Genomic DNA, 18,060 nt, shown 5'->3' on the forward strand with positions numbered 1-18,060 from the left:
TAACTCCCCATTCTTCCCTCCTCTAGCTCCTGGCAACCACCATTCTACTTTCTGTTTCTATGATTTTAACTACTCTACGTACCTCATATAAGTAGAATCATACAGCATTTGTCTTTTTGTCATTGGTTTACTTCATTTAGCATAATGTCCTTAAAGTTCATCCATGTTGTAGCATATTACAGAATTTCCTTCCTTTTAAAGGCTGAATAATATTCCATTGTATATATGCACCACATCTTGCTTATCCATTCATCTATCAGTGGACACTTGGGTTACTTCTGTATCTTAGTTTTGTGAGTAATGCCGCTATAAACACGGATGTACAATCTCTTTGAGACTTTTTCAGTTCATTATGGCATATACCCAGAAGTGGAACTGCTGGGTCCTATGGTAATTTCTATTTTAATTTTTTGAGGAAACCCCATACTGTTTTCCACAGTGGCTGTACCATTTTACATTTCTACAAACAGTGCACGGGCTTCCAATTTCTCCACATCCTTGTCAACACCTGTCGTTTTCTCTCTTTTTCTTTTTTTTTTTTTAATTTTTTTAACGTTTATTTATTTTTGAGACAGAGAGAGAGAGAGAGAGACAGAGCATGAACAGGGGAGGGGCAGAGAGAGGGGGAGACACAGAATCTGAAACAAGCTCCAGGCTCTGAGCTGTCAGCACAGAGCCGGACTCGGGGCTCGAACTCACGGAACGCGAGTGGCCGTGAAGTCGGCCACTTAACCGACTGAGCCACCCAGGCGCCCCTTCTCTCTCTTTTTCTTATGGTAGCCATTCTAATTAGTATGACATGGGATCTCATTATAGTTTTGATATGCATTTCCGTAATTATTAGTGAGGTTGAGTATCTTTTTCATGTACTTATTGGCCATTTGCTTATTTTTTTTGGAAGAAATGTCTATTCAAGTCCTTAACCCATTTTTGAATCAAGGTGTTTGGTCTTTTATAGTTGACATGCAGGAGTCTTTTATATAGTTTTCATATTAATCTCTTACTAGATTTATGATTTGCAAATATTTTCTGTCATTCTGTGGGTTAACTTCTTACTCTGTAGATAGTGTCCTTTGATGAGTGAAAATTTTTGCTTTTCATGAAATCCAATTTCTTTTGTTACCTCTGCCTTCAGCATCATACCCAAGAAATCTTTGTCAAATCTAATCTCATTAAGATTTGTCCCATGCTTTCTTCTAATAGATTTATTGTTTTAGGTCTTATATTTAGGTTCTTGAAACTTTTGAGGTAATTTTTATATATGGTGTTAAGTAAGGGTCTAACTTCATTCTTTTACATGGGGATATCCAGTTTTCCCAGCACCAACTGTTGAAAAGACTGTCCTTTCCCCATTGAATGGTCTTGGTACCTTTACCCAAAATCATTTAAATAAATAAATAAATAAATAAATAAATAAATAAATAAATAAGTATATGAGGGCTTATTTCTGGGTTCTCTATTCTACTCCACTGTTCTACATGTCTGTCTTTATAATATAAACAGTACACAGTTTTGATTACTGCAGTTTTGTAGTAAAATGTAAAATGTCCTATATAGTTTTAAACAGACTGATGTCAAGTGTGGCCTATTATATAGTCCTGTGAGTCTAAATGTTTAACTGAACCTAAGAAGACACCTGCTAGGTAGAGCAAAGTGTGAAGCTCTTAGAAAGGTGCTGTTACGCGGTATGTGCTATATTAACTGCTAGCTATTACTGTTACATATAAATTGCAAAAAAGAAGGGCTGAAATAATCCTAACATTTACTGAAAAAATATTGGTATTAATAGTAGTATCACCACTACCTCCACCACCAGTACTACTATAATGGAGGCCTGTAAACAGCACTTCAAGCAGTCCTGTATGGATGAAGGGTACAGTGTAAAGAAGAGAATGGTAGAGACGTGCCTGAAGAGGCAGGGAGGGTTGAGACAAAGACAAACAGACAAAGAGTTTTAATTCTCTTCTGAAACCAAGGAAGAACCATTAAAAGATTATTTTAAATAAGGCAATATCATGATCAGATCTCTATTGTAGAAACATCATCCTTATAAAAATGAGGAAAATGGATTGAAAGAGAGAGGCTGGAACAGAAGCAGAGAGATTAGTTAGGAAGTTGTTACAGCTATTTATAGGAAATAAATGATGGTGAAAACTAGGATAGTTTCAAATAATTTCAAAGATTACTTTTTGTTGGTAATACCTACCTCCCCACCCCATCTCTAAAATCTTCGAGGCTGCAGATCTACATTTCCAACTACTTCCTGGACATCTCTTATGGAAGTCACTTAAACTCAACATGTTCTAAACTGAATTCATCATTCTTCCCCTAGAAAGTATGCTCCTCCTGATTTCCCAGATCCTATTACGGAAAACATCTTGGTCAAACCAAAAGAAAGCCAGAGTAGTCATACTTATATCAGACAAACTAGATTTTATTTATTTTTTTTATATATGAAATTTATTGTCAAATTGGTTTCCATACAACACCCAGTGCTCATCCCAAAAGGTACCCTCCTCAATACCCATCACCCACCCTCCCCTCCCTCCCACCCCCCATCAACCCTCAGTTTGTTCTCAGTTTTTAACAGTCTCGTATGCTTTGGCTCTCTCCCACTCTAACCTCTTTTTTTTTTTTTTCCCTTCCCTTCCCCCATGGGTTTCTGTTAAGTTTCTCAGGATCTACATAAGAGTGAAACCATATGGTATCAGACAAACTAGATTTTAAACCAAAGACTGTAACAAGAGATGAAGAAGGGCACCATATCATAATTAAGGTGTCTATCCATCAAGAAGTTGTAACAATTGTAAATATTTATGCCCCCAAATTGGAGTTCCCAAATATATAAATCAATTAATAAAAAACATAAAGAAATGCAATGATAATAATATAATAATAGTAGGGGACTTTAACACCACGCTTGTAGCAATGAACAGATCATCTAAGCAGAAAACCAACAAGTAAATAATGGTTTTGAATGACACACTGGACCAGATAGACATAACATATATATCCAGAACATTTCATCCTAAAGCAGCAGAGTACACACTCTTTTCAAGTGTACATGGAACATTCTCCAGAATAGATCACATAGTGGGTCACAATCAGCCTTCAATAAGTACAAAAAGATTGAGATCATCCCATGCATATTTTCTTTCTTTTTTTTTAATATGACATTTATTGTCAAATTGATTTCCATACGACACCCAGTGCTCATCCCAACAGGTGCCCTCCTCAATGCCCATCACCCACTTTCCCCTTCCCCCCACCCCCCATCAACCCTCAGTTTGTTCTCAGTATTTAAGAGTCTCTTATGGTTTGCCTCCTTCCTTCTCTGTAACTCTTTCCCCCCTTCCCCTCTCCCCTGGTCTTCTGTTGAGTTTCTTAGGATCCACATATGAGTGAAAACATATGGTATCTGTCTTTCTCTGCCTGACTTATTTCACATAGCATAACACTCTCCAGTTTCATCCATGTTGCTACAAATGGCCAGATTTCATTCTTTCTCATTGCCAAGTAGTATTCCATGTATGTATAAACCACATCTTCTTTATCCATGTGTCAGTTGATGAACATTTAGGCTCTTTCCATAATTTGGCTATTGTTGAAAGTGCTGCTATAAACATTGGGGTACAAGTGCCCCTATGCATCAGCACTCCTGTATCCCTTGGGTAAATTCCTAGCAGTGCTATTGCTGGGTCATAGGGTAGATCTATTTTTAATTTTTTGAGGAACCTCCACACTGTTTTCCAGAGCAGCTGCACCAGTTTGCATTCCCACCAACAGTGCAAGAGGGTTCCCGTTTCTCCATATCCTCTCCAGCATCTATAGTCTCCTGATTTGTTCATTTTAGCCACTCTAACCGGCGTGAGGTGGTATCTCAGTGTAGTTTTGGTTTGTATTTCCCTGATGAGGAGTGACGTTGAGCATCTTTTCATGTGCCTGTTTACCATCTGGATGTCTTCTTTAGAAAAGTGTCTATTCGTGTCTTCTGCCCATTTCTTCACTGGATTATTTATTTTTCGGGTGTGGAGTTTGGTGAGTTCTTTATAGATTTTGGATACTAGCCCTTTATCTGATATGTCATTTGGAAATATCTTTTCCCATTCCGTTGGTTGCCTTTTAGTTTTGGTGATTGTTTCCTTTGCAGTGCAGAAGATTTTTATCTTCATGAGGTCCCAATAGTTCATTTTTGCTTTTAATTCCCTTGTCTTTGGAGATGTGTCAAGTAAGAAATTGCTGCAGCTGAGCTCAGAGAGGTTTTTTCCTGCTTTCTCCTCTAGGGTTTGATGGTTTCCTGTCTCACATTTAGGTCCTTTATCCATTTTGAGTTTATTTTTGTGAATGGTGTAAGAAAGTGGTCTAGTTTCATTCTTCTGCATATTGCCGTCCAGTTCTCTGTACCATTTGTTAAAGAGACTGTCTTTTTTCCATTGGATATTCTTTCCTGCTTTGTCAAAGATTAGTTGGCCATACTTTTGTGGGTCTAATTCTGGAGTCTCTATTTTATTCCACTGGTCTATGTGTCTGTTTTTGTGCCAGTACCATGCTGTCTTGATGATTACAGCTTTGTAGTAGAGGCTAAAGTCTGGAATTGTGATGCCTCCTGCTTTGGTTTTCTTCTTCAATATTACTGTGGCTATTCAGGGTCTTTTGTAGTTCTATATAAATTTTAGGATTGCTTGTTCTGGCTTCGAGAAGAATGCTGGTGCAATTTTGATTGCGATTGCATTAAATGTGTAGATTGCTTTGGGTAGTATTGACATTTTAACAATATTTATTCTTCCAATCCATGAGCATAGAATGTTTTTCCATTTCTTTGTATCTTCTTCAATTTCCTTCATAAGCTTTCTATAGTTTTCAACATACAGATCTTTTACATCTTTGGTTAGGTTTATTCCTAGGTATTTTATGCTTCTTGGTGCAATTGTGAATGGGATCAGTTTCTTTATTTGTCTTTCTGTTGCTTAATTATTAGTGTGTAAGAATGCAACTGATTTCTGTACATTGGTTTTGTATCCTGTGACTTTGCTGAACTCATGTATCAGTTCTAGCAGACTTTTGGTGGAGTCTATCAGATTTTCCATGTATAATATCATGTCATCTGCAAAAAGTGAAAGCTTGACTGCATCGTTGCCAATTTTGATGCCTTTGATTTCCTTTTGTTGTCTGATTGCTGATGCTAGCACTTCCAAAACTATGTGAAACAACAGCGGTGAGAGTGGACATCCCTGTCGTGTTCCTGATCTCAGGGAGAAAGCTCTCAGTTTTTCCCCATTGAAGATGATATTAGCTATGGGCTTTTTATAAATGCCTTTTATGATGTTTAAGTATGTTTCTTCTATCCCAACTTTCTCGAGAGTTTTTATTAAGAAAGGATTCTGAATTTTGTCAAATGCTTTTTCTGTATCAATTGACAGGATCATATGGTTCTTATCTTTTTTTATTATTATTAATGTGATGTATCACATTGATTGATTTGCGAATGTTGACCAGCCCTGCAGCCCAGGAATAAATCCCACTTGATCATGGTGAATAATTCTTTTTATATGCTGTTGAATTCGATTTGCAAGTATCTTGTTGAGAATTTTTGCATCCATATTCATCAGGGATATTGGTCTGTAGTTCTCTTTTCTTGCTGGGTCTCTGTCTGGTTTAGGAATCAAAGTAATACTGGCTTCATAGAATGAGTCTGGAAGTTTTCCTTCCCTTTCTATTTTTTGGAACAGCTTGAGAAGGATAGGTATTATCTCTGATTTAAATGTCTGGTAGAATTCCCCTGGGAAGTTATCTGGTCCTGGACTCTTATTTGTTGGGAGATTTTTGATAACTGATTCAATTTTTTTGCTGGTTATGGGTCTGTTCAAGTTTTCTATTTCTTCCTGTTTGAGTTTTGGAAGTGTGTGCGTGCTTAGGAATTTGTCCATTTCTTCCAGGTTGTCCAGTTCGTTGGCATATAATTTTTCATAGTATTCCCTGATAGTTGCTTGTATTTCTGAGGGATTGGTTGTAATAATTCCATTTTCATTCATGATTTTATCTATTTGGGTCATCTCCCTTTTCTTTTTGAGAAGCCTGGCTAGAGGCTTATCAATTTTGTTTATTTTTTCAAAAAACCAACTCTTGGTTTCATTGATCTGCTCTACTGTTTTTTTTAGATTCTATATTGTTTATTTCTGTTCTGATCTTTATTATTTCTCTTCTTCTGCTGGGTTTGGGGTGTCTTTGCTGTTCTGCTTTTATTTCCTTTAGGTGTGCTGTTAGATTTTGTATTTGTGATTTTTCTTGTTTCTTGAAATAGGCCTGGATTGCAATGTATTTTCCTCTCAGGACTGCCTTTGCTGCATCCCAAAGCGTTTGGATTGTTGTATTTTCATTTTCATTTGTTTCCACATTTTAAAAATTTCTTCTCTAGTTGCCTGGTTGACCCATTCATTCTTTAGTAGGATGTTCTTTCACCTCCTCCATGCTTTTGGAGGTTTTCCAGACTTTTTCCTGTGGTTGATTTCAAGTTTCATAGCATTGTGGTCTGAAAGTGTGTATGGTATGATCTCAATTCTTTTATTTTTTTATTAAAAAAATTTGTTTAATGTTTATTTATTTTTGTGAGAGAGACAGAGCACGAGTGGGGGAGGAGCAGAGAGAGAGGGGGACACAGAATCCGAAACAGGCTCCAGGCTCTGAGCTGTCAGCACAGAGACCGACATGGGGCTCGAACTCACAAACTGTGAGATCATGACCTGAGCTGAAGCCAGACACTCAACCAACTGAGCCACCCAGGCGCCTCTGATCTCAATTCTTTATACTTATAAAGGGCTGTTTTGTGACCGAGTATGTGATCTATTTTGGAGAATGTTCCATGTGCACTCGAGAAGAAAGTATATTTTGTTGCTTTGGGAGGTAGAGTTCTAAATATATCTGTTAAGTCCATGTGATCCAATATATCATGCAGGGCTCTTGTTTCTTTATTTATCTCTGTCTAGATGTTCTATCCATTACTCTAAGTGGAGTATTAAAGTCTCCTGCAATGACCACATTCTTATCAATAAGGTTGCTTATGTTTGTGAGTAATTGTTTTATATATTTGGGGGCTCCTGAATTCGGTGCATAGACATTTATATTTGTTAGCCCTTCCTGATGGATAGACCCTGTAATTATTATATAATGCCCTTCTTCATCTCTTGTTACAGCCTTTAATTTAAAGTCTAGTTTGTCTGATATAAGTATGGCTACTCCAGCTTTCTTTTGACTTCCAGTAGCATGATAGGTAGTTCTCCATCCCCTCATTTTCAATCTGAAGGTGTCCTCAGGTCTAAAATGAGTCTCTTGTAGACAGCAAATAGATGGGTCTTGTTTTTTTATCCATTCTGATACCCTATGTCTTTTGTTTGGAGCATTTAGTCCATTTACATTCAGTGTTATTACTGAAAGATATGGGTTTAGAGGCATTGTGGTATCTGTAGGTTTTGTGCTTGTAGTAGTGTCTCTGGTACTTTGTGGTCCTTGCAACATTTCACTCACAGAGTCCCCCTTAGGATCTCTTGTACAGCTGGTTTAGTGGTGATGAATTCTTTCAGTTTTTGTTTGTTTGGGAAAACCTTTATCTCTCCTTCTGTTCTGAATGACAGACTTGCTGGGTAAAAGATTGTTGGCTGCATATTTTTTCTGTTCATCACATTGAAGATTTCCTGCCATTCCTTTCTGGTCTGCCAAGTTTCAGTAGATAGGTCTGCTACTGCCCTTATGTGTCTACCTTTGTATGTTAAGGCCTGTTTTCCCTAGCTGCTTTCAGAATTCTCTCTTTATCCTTGTATTTTGCCAGTTTCACTATGATATGTCGTGTAGAAGATTGATTCAAGTTACGTCGGAAGGGAGCTCTCTGTGCCTCTTGGATTTCAATGCCTATTTCCTTTCCCAAATCAGGGAAGTTCTCAGCTATAATTTGTTTAAGTGCACCTTCAGCCCCTTTCTCTCTCTCTTCTTCTTCTGGAATTCCTATGATACAGATATTGTTCCATTTGATTGCATCACTTAGTTCTCTAATTCTCCCCTTGTACTCCTGGATTTTTTTATTTCCCTTTTTCTCAGCTTCCTCTTTTTCCATAATTTTATCTTCTAATTTACCTATTCTCTCCTTTGCCTCTTCAATCCATGCTGTGGCCACCCCCATTTTATTTTGCACCCCATTTATAGCATTTTTTAATTCATCATGACTTTTTTCTTAGTCCCTTGATCTCTGTAGCAATAGATTCCCTGCTGTCCTCTATGCTTTTTTCAAGCCCAGCGATTAATTTTATGACTATTCCTTTAAATTCTTGTTCTGTTATATTGCTTAAATCGGTTTTAATCAATTCGTTAGCTGTCACTACTTCCTGGAATTTCTTTTGAGGAGAATTCTTCCGTTTCATCATTTTGGCTAATTTTCTGTCCCTTACGCATTTTAAAAGCTTGTTGTGTTCTCTGCACCCGCGAGCACTGCTATATTAAAGGAGAGTCATATGCTGTCCAGGGCCTGGCCCTTCAGGAGATGTTTTTTTGGAGATTGTTACTTGCTCTCTGTTGTTGTGACTTTGGTTATTTTATTACCCTACTCGTAGTAATATTTTGGACCCTCCACCAGGTGTGCTTTGATTTGTTCCTTGGAGTAGCCCTATTTTTTTTTCCAGCTTTCCCATTTTCTTCCTAGTAGATTCAGTCTCTTTTCCTCCCAGGCCTGGTGTTCAAAGTCCTTTGGCTTCTATACTTCTTTGTTTGAGAGACACAGGAAGTATGGATTCCCCCTACTTCTCCACCATGTTGGCCCCTCCTCCCCCCATGCATATTTTCAGACCACAATGCTATGAAACTTGAAGTCAATCACAAGAAAAAATTTGGAAAGACCACAAATACATAGAGGTTAAAGAACATCCTACTAAAGAATGAATATGTTAACCAGGAAATTAAAGAAGAAATTAAAATACATGGAAGCAAATAAAAATGAAAACAAGACAGTCCAAAATCTTTGGGATGCAGGAGGGGTCCGGAAGATGGCAGCGTAGGAGGACGCGGGGCTCACCGCGCGTCCTGCTGATCACTTAGATTCCACCTACACCTGCCTAAAGAACCCAGAAAACCGCCAGAGGATTAGCAGAACGGAGTCTCCGGAGCCAAGCGCAGACGAGAGGCCCACGGAAGAGGGTAGGAAGAGCGGCGAGGCGGTGCGCGCTCCACGGACTGGCGGGAGGGAGCCGGGGCGGAGGGGCGGCTCGCTGGCCAAGCAGAGCCCCCGAGTCTGGCTGGCAAAAGCGGAGGGGCCGGACGGACTGTGTTCCGACAGCAAGCGCGACTTAGCGTCTGGGAGGTCATAAGTTAACAGCTCCGCTCGGAAAGCGGGAAGGCTGGAGGACAAAGGGAGGGAGAGCTGCTGAGCCCCCGGACGGCAGAGCTCAGCTTGGCGGGGAACAAAGGCGCTCGCCAGCGCCATCTCCCCCGCCCATCCCCCAGCCAAAATCCCAAAGGGAACCAGTTCCTGCCAGGGAGCTTCCTCGCGCAGCGCAAACACCCAACTCTGTGCTTCTGCGGAGCCAAACCTCCGGCAGCGGATCTGACTCCCTCCCGCTGCCACAGGGCCCCTCCTGAAGTGGATCACCTAAGGAGAAGCGAGCTAAGCCTGCCCCTCCAGCCCCCGTGCACCTTGCCTACCCACCCCAGCTAATACAAGCCTGGCAGTGTACAAGTAGCCCAGACGGGCCACGCCACTCCACAGTGAATCCCGCCCCTAGGAGAGGGGAAGAGAAGGCACACACCAGTCTGACTGTGGCCCCAGCGGTGGGCTGGGGGCAGACATCAGGTCGGACTGCGGCCCCGCCCACCAACTCCAGTTATACACCACAGCACAGGGGAAGTGCCCTGCAGGTCCTCACCACTCCAGGGACTATCCAAAATGACCAAACGGAAGAATTCCCCTCAGAAGAATCTCCAGGAAATAACAACAGCTAATGAACTGATCAAAAAGGATTTAAATAATATAACAGAAAGTGAATTTAGAATAATAGTCATAAAGTTAATTGCTGGGCTTGAAAACAGTATACAGGACAGCAGAGAATCTCTTGCCACAGAGATCAAGGGACTAAGGACCAGTCACGAGGAGCTGAAAAACGCTTTAAACGAAATGCAAAACAAAATGGAAACCACGACGGCTCGGCTTGAAGAGGCAGAGGAGAGAATAGGTGAACTAGAAGATAAAGTTATGGAGAAAGAGGAAGCTGAAAGAAAGAGAGATAAAAAAATCCAGGAGTATGAGGGGAAAATCAGAGAACTAAGTGATACACTAAAAAGAAATAATATACGCATAATTGGTATCCCAGAGGAGGAAGAGAGAGGGAAAGGTGCTGAAGGGGTACTTGAAGAAATTATAGCTGAGAACTTCCCTGAACTGGGGAAGGAAAAAGGCATTGAAATCCAAGAGGCACAGAGAACTCCCTTCAGACGTAACTTGAATCGATCTTCTGCACGACATATCATAGTGAAACTGGCAAAATACAAGGATAAAGAGAAAATTCTGAAAGCAGCAAGGGATAAACGTGCCCTCACATATAAAGGGAGACCTATAAGACTCGTGACTGATCTCTCCTTTGAAACTTGGCAGGCCAGAAAGGCTTGGCACGATATCTACAGTGTGCTAAACAGAAAAAATATGCAGCCGAGAATCCTTTATCCAGCAAGTCTGTCATTTAGAATAGAAGGAGAGATAAAGGTCTTCCCAAACAAACAAAAACTGAAGGAATTTGTCACCACGAAACCAGCCCTACAAGAGATCCTAAGGGGGATCCTGTGAGACAAAGTACCAGAGACATCACTACAAGCATAAAACATACAGACATCACAATGACTCTAAACCCGTATCTTTCTATAATAACACTGAATGTAAATGGATTAAATGCGCCAACTAAAAGACATAGGGTATCAGAATGGATAAAAAAACAAGACCCATCTATTTGCTGTCTACAAGAGACTCATTTTAGATCTGAGGACACCTTTAGATTGAGAGTGAGGGGATGGAGAACTATTTATCATGCTACTGGAAGCCAAAAGAAAGCTGGAGTAGCCATACTTCTATCAGACAAACTAGACTTTAAATTAAAGGCTGTAACAAGAGATGAAGAAGGGCATTATATAATAATCACAGGGTCTATCCATCAGGAAGAGCTAACTATTATAAATGTCTATGCGCCAAATACCGGAGCCCCCAGATATATAAAACAATTACTCATAAACATAAGCAACCTTATTGATAAGAATGTGGTCATTGCAGGGGACTTTAACACCCCACTTACAGAAATGGATAGATCATCTAGACACACAGTCAATAAAGAAACAAGGGCCCTGAATGATACATTGGATCAGATGGACTTGACAGATATATTTAGAACTCTGCATCCCAAAGCAACAGAATATACTTTCTTCTCGAGTGCACATGGAACATTCTCCAAGATAGATCATATACTGGGTCACAAAACAGCCCTTCATAAGTTTACAAGAATTGAAATTATATCATGCATACTTTCAGACCACAATGCTATGAAGCTTGAAATCAACCACAGGAAAAAGTCTGGAAAACCTCCAAAAGCATGGAGGTTAAAGAACACCCTACTAACGAATGAGTGGGTCAACCAGGCAATTAGAGAAGAAATTAAAATATACATGGAAACAAACGAAAATGAAAATACAACAATCCAAACGCTTTGGGACGCAGCGAAGGCAGTCCTGAGAGGAAAATACATTGCAATCCAGGCCTATCTCAAGAAACAAGAAAAATCCCAAATACAAAATCTAACAGCACACCTAAAGGAAATAGAAGCAGAACAGCAAAGACACCCCAAACCCAGCAGAAGAAGAGAAATAATAAAGATCAGAGCAGAAATAAACAATATAGAATCTAAAAAACTTGTAGAGCAGATGAGCGAAACCAAGAGTTGGTTTTTTGAAAAAATAAACAAAATTGACAAACCTCTAGCCAGGCTTCTCAAAAAGAAAAGGGAGATGACCCAAATAGATAAAATCATGAATGAAAATGGAATTATTACAACCAATCCCTCAGAGATACAAACAATTATCAGGGAATACTATGAAAAATTATATGCCAACAAATTGGACAACCTGGAAGAAATGGACAAATTCCTAAACACCCACACTCTTCCAAAACTCAATCAGGAGGAAATAGAAAGCTTGAACAGACCCATAACCAGCGAAGAAATTGAAACGGTTATCAAAAATCTCCCAACAAATAAGAGTCCAGGACCAGATGGCTTCCCAGGGGAGTTCTACCAGACGTTTAAAGCAGAGATAATACCTATCCTTCTCAAGCTATTCCAAGAAATAGAAAGGGAAGGAAAATTTCCAGACTCATTCTATGAAGCCAGTATTACTTTGATTCCTAAACCAGACAGAGACCCAGTAAAAAAAGAGAACTACAGGCCAATATCCCTGATGAATATGGATGCAAAAATTCTCAATAAGATACTAGCAAATCGAATTCAACAACATATAAAAACAATTATTCACCATGATCAAGTGGGATTCATTCCTGGGATGCAGGGCTGGTTCAACATTCGCAAATCGATCAACGTGATACATCACATTGACAAAAAAAATGAGAAGAACCATATGATCCTGTCAATCGATGCAGAAAAGGCCTTTGACAAAATCCAGCACCCTTTCTTAATAAAAACCCTTGAGAAAGTCGGGATAGAAGGAACATACTTAAAGATCATAAAGGCCATTTATGAAAAGCCCACAGCTAACATCATCCTCAACGGGGAAAAACTGAGAGCTTTTTCCCTGAGATCAGGAACACGACAGGGATGCCCACTCTCACCGCTGTTGTTTAACATAGTGCTGGAAGTTCTAGCATCAGCAATCAGACAACAAAAGGAAATCAAAGGCATCAAAATTGGCAAAGATGAAGTCAAGCTTTCGCTTTTTGCAGATGACATGATATTATACATGGAAAATCCGATAGACTCCACCAAAAGTCTGCTAGAACTGATACATGAATTCAGCAAAGTTGCAGGATACAAAATCAATGTGCAGAAATCAGTTGCATTCTTATACACTAACAATGAAGCAACAGAAAGACAAATGAAGAAACTGATCCCATTCACAGTGGCACCAAGAAGCATAAAATACCTAGGAATAAATCTAACCAAAGATGTAAAAGATCTGTATGCTGAAAACTATAGAAAGCTTATGCAGGTAATTGAAGAAGATATAAAGAAATGGAAAGACATTCCCTGCTCATGGATTGGAAGAATAAATATTGTCAAAATGTCAATACTACCCAAAGCTATCTACACATTCAATGCAATCCCAATCAAAATTGCACCAGCATTCTTCTCGAAACTAGAACAAGCAATCCTAAAATTCATATGGAACCACAAAAGGCCCCAAATAGCCAAAGTAATTTTGAAGAAGAAGACCAAAGCAGGAGGCATCACAATCCCAGACTTCAGCCTCTACTACAAAGCTGTCATCATCAAGACAGCATGGTATTGGCATAAAAACAGACACATAGACCAATGGAATAGAATAGAAACCCCAGAACTAGACCCACAAATGTATGGCCAACTCATCTTTGACAAAGCAGGAAAGAACATCCGATGGAAAAAAGACAGTCTCTTTAACAAATGGTGCTGGGAGAACTGGACAGCAACATGCAGAAGGTTGAAACTAGACCACTTTCTCACACCATTCACAAAAATAAACTCAAAATGGATAAAGGACCTGAATGTGAGACAGGAAACCATCAAAACCTTAGAGGAGAAAGCAGGAAAAGACCTCTCTGACCTCAGCCGTAGCAATCTCTTACTCGGCACATCCCCAAAGGCAAGGGAATTAAAAGCAAAAGTGAATTACTGGGACCTTATGAAGATAAAAAGCTTCTGCACAGCAAAGGAAACAACCAACAAAACTAAAAGGCAACCAACGGAATGGGAAAAGATATTTGCAAATGACACATCGGACAAAGGGCTAGTATCCAAAATCTATAAAGAGCTCACCAAACTCCACACCCGAAAAACAAATAACCCAGTGAAGAAATGGGCAGAAAACATGAATAGACACTTCTCTAAAGAAGACATCCGGATGGCCAACAGGCACATGAAAAGATGTTCAACGTCGCTCCTTATCAGGGAAATACAAATCAAAACCACACTCAGATACCACCTCACGCCAGTCAGAGTGGCCAAAATGAAGAAATCAGGAGACTATAGATGCTGGAGAGGATGTGGAGAAACAGGAACCCTCTTGCACTGTTGGTGGGAATGCAAATTGGTGCAGCCGCTCTGGAAAGCAGTGTGGAGGTTCCTCAGAAAATTAAAAATAGACCTACCCTATGACCCAGCAATAGCACTGCTAGGAATTTATCCAAGGGATACAGGAGTACTGATGCAGAGGGGCACTTGTACCCCAATGTTTATAGCAGCACTCTCAACAATAGCCAAATTATGGAAAGAGCCGAAATGTCCATCAACTGATGAATGGATAAAGAAATTGTGGTTTATATACACAATGGAATACTACGTGGCAATGAGAAAAAATGAAATATGGCCTTTAGTAGCAACGTGGATGGAACTGGAGAGTGTGATGCTAAGTGAAATAAGCCATACAGAGAAAGACAGATACCATATGGTTTCACTCTTATGTGGATCCTGAGAAACGTAACAGAAACCTATGGGGGAGGGGAAGGAAAAAAAAAAAAAAGAGGTTAGAGTGGGAGAGAGCCAAAGCATAAGAGACTGTTAAAAACTGAGAACAAACTGAGGGTTGATGGGGGGTGGGAGGGAGGGCAGGGTGGGTGATGGGTATTGAGGAGGGCACCTTTGGGGATGAGCACTGGGTGTTGTATGGAAACCAATTTGACAGTAAATTTCATATATTAAAAAATAAAAAAAAAATAAAAAAAAAAAAACAACAAAATCTTTGGGATGCAGCAAAGGCGGCCCTAAAAGGGAAGTATATTGCAATATAGGCCTACTTCAAGAAGCAAGAAAAGTCTCAAATACACAACTTAATCTTACATCTAAAGGAGCTAGAAAAGGAGCAGCAAATAAAGCCTGAAGGCAGAAGAAGGGAAATAATACAGATTAGAGAAAAAAATAAATGATATAGAAACAACAAAAAAGTAGGACAAATCAACAAAACTAAGAGCTTGTTCTTTAAAAGAATTAATAAAATTGATAACGCCCTAGCCAGACTACCAAAAAGAAAGGAGAAAGGACCCAAATAAATAAAATCATTAATTAAAGAGGAGAGATCACAACCAATGCCACAGAAATACAAATAAATACAAGAGAATATTATGAAAAATTATATGCCAACAAATGGGGAAATCTGGAAGAAATCGATAAATTCCTAGAAACATACAAACTACCAAAACTGAAACAGAAGAAATACAAAATTTGAACAGATCCATAAACAGCAAAGAAATTGAATCGGTAATCAAAAATCTCCCAACAAACAAAAGTCCAGGCCAGGGGAATTCTACCAAACATTTATTTATTTAAAAAATTTTTAAAAACATTTGTTTATTTTTGAGAGAGAAACAGAGAGCATGAATGGGGTAGGGGCAGAGACAGAGGGAGACACAGAATCCGAAGTAGGCTGCAGGCTCTGAGCTGTCAGCATAGAGCCTGACGCAGGGCTCGAACTCACAAACCACGAGATCATGACCTGAGCTGAAGTCGGATGCTTAACTGACTGAGCCACCCAAGAGCCCTGATTCTACCAGACATTTAAGAAGAGTTAATACCTAGTCTTCTCAAACTGTTCATAAAAATGCAAATGGAAGGAAACTCCAAACTCATTCTATGAGGCCAGCATTACCTTGATTCCAAAACCAGACAAAGACCCTGCTAGAAAGGAGAATTACAGGCCAATATCCTTGATGAACAGGGATGCAAAAACTCTCAACAAGATACTAGCAAATTGAATCCAACAGTACATTAGAAGAATTACTCACCATGATCAGTGGGATTTATTCCTGGGCTGCAGGGCTGGTTCAATATTTGCAAATCAATCAACATGTTATATGACATTAGTAAAAGAAAGGATAAGAACCATATAATCCTCTCAATTGATGCAGAAAGAGCATTTGACAAAACACAGCATCCATTCTTGATAAAAACCCTCAACAAAGTGGGTATGTATGGAATATACTTCAACATTATAAAGGCTATATATGAAAGACCCACAGCTAATATCATCCTCAACAGGGAAAAATTGAAGAGTTTTTCCTCTATGGTCAGGAACAAGACAGGAATATCAACTCTCAGCATTGTTACTTAACATAGTATGGAAGTCTTAGCCTCAGCAATCAGATAACAAAGAGAAATAAAAGGCATCCAAATTGGCAAGGAAGAAGTCAAACTTTCACTGTTTGCAGACAAATGAAATTCTCTGTAGAAACCCTGAAAGACTCCACCAAAAAATTGCTATAACTAATACATGAATTCAGCAAAGTCACAGAATATAAAATCAATGTATAGAAATCTGTTGTATTTCTATATGCCAATAATAAAGCAATAGAAAAAGAAATCAAGGAATCAATCTCATTTACAATTGCACCAAAACCAGTAAGTTACCTAGGAATAAACCTAACCAAAGAGGTAAAAGATATGTATTCTGAAAACTCTAGAGCACTTATGGAAAAAATTGAAGAGGATACAAAGAAATGAAAAGACATTCCATGCTCATGGATTGGAAGAACAAACACTGTTAAAATGTCTATACTACCCTAAGCAATGTATACATTTAATGCAATCCCTATCAAAATACCACCAGCATTTTTCACAGAGCTAGAACAAACAATCCTAAAATTTGTATGAAATCACAAAATACCTTAAATAGCCAAAGCAATTCTGAAAAAGAAAAGCAAAGTGGGAGGCATCACAATTTCGGACTTCAAACTATACTACAAAGCTGTAGTCATCAAGACAGTGTGGTACTAGCATAAAAATAAACACATAGATCAATGAACAGCACAGAAAACCCAGAAATGGACCCACAACTATATGATCAACTAATCTTCGACACAGTAGAAAGAATATCCAGTGGAAAAAGTCTCTTCAACAAATGGTGTTGGGAAAACGGGCCAGCAACATGCAGAAGAATGAAACTGGACCACTTTCTTATGCTATACACAAAAATAAATTCAAAACTGATGAAAGCTTTAAGTTTATTTATTTTGAGAGAGAGAGCACATGCACAAGCAGGGTAAGGGCAGAAAGAAGGAGAGAAAAAATCCCAAGCAGGCTCCACTCCACCAGCACAGAGACCAACATGGGGCTCAAACTCACAAACTGTGAGATCATGGGCTGAGCTGAGATCAAGAGTTGGATGCTCAACCGACTGAGTCACCCAGGCACCCCAAAAGTTTTTTTTCCTGTTCTCTCTCTTCTTGCTGCTCGTTGTGCCAGCTATGCACTTCCCTGTGCCCCTCCTCGCCATGTCTCGCAAAATTGAAGAAATCAAGGACTTTCTATTCATGTCCAGGCAAAAGGATGCAAATCCATCAAGATCAAGAAAAATAAGGATAATGTGAAGTTTAAAGTTCAATGAAGCAGACACTGTTGTAACTTGGTCATTACAAAGAGAAGGCAGAGAAACTGAAACAGTCCTTACCCCCAGGTTTGGCAGGGAAGGAGCTGAAATGAACGTGGCACATCGATTTGAACTGTATTAAAAATTTTTAAATAAAAAAAATGGATGCAAGATCTAAAGGTGAGACAAGAAATCTTCAAAATCCTAGAGAAGAACACAGGCAGCAACTTATTTGACTTCAGCCAGTGCAACTTACTAGACACATTGCCAGAGGCAAGGGAAACAAAAGCAAACATGAACTATTGGGACTTCAACAAGATAAAAAGCTTCTGCACAGTGAATCAAACAATCAACAAAACTAAAAGGCAGCCTATGGAATGGCAGAAGATACTTGCAAATGACATTGCTAATAAAGGGTTAGCATCCAAAATCTATAAACAACTTATCAAGCTCAAATAATCCAGTTAAGAAATAGGCAGAAGA

At 39.2% G+C, this 18,060-nt stretch overlaps 1 pseudogene; it reads left to right on the top strand.

The window, feature by feature from the left end:
• Positions 1-17,482: 17,482 nt before the first annotated feature.
• LOC122241297 lies at positions 17,483-17,690 on the top strand (annotated as a pseudogene).
• The last annotated feature ends 370 nt before the right edge of the window (positions 17,691-18,060 follow it).

This window comes from Panthera tigris, chromosome C1, assembly GCF_018350195.1.
Source record: "Panthera tigris isolate Pti1 chromosome C1, P.tigris_Pti1_mat1.1, whole genome shotgun sequence".
Classification (NCBI taxonomy): Eukaryota; Metazoa; Chordata; class Mammalia; order Carnivora; family Felidae; genus Panthera; species Panthera tigris.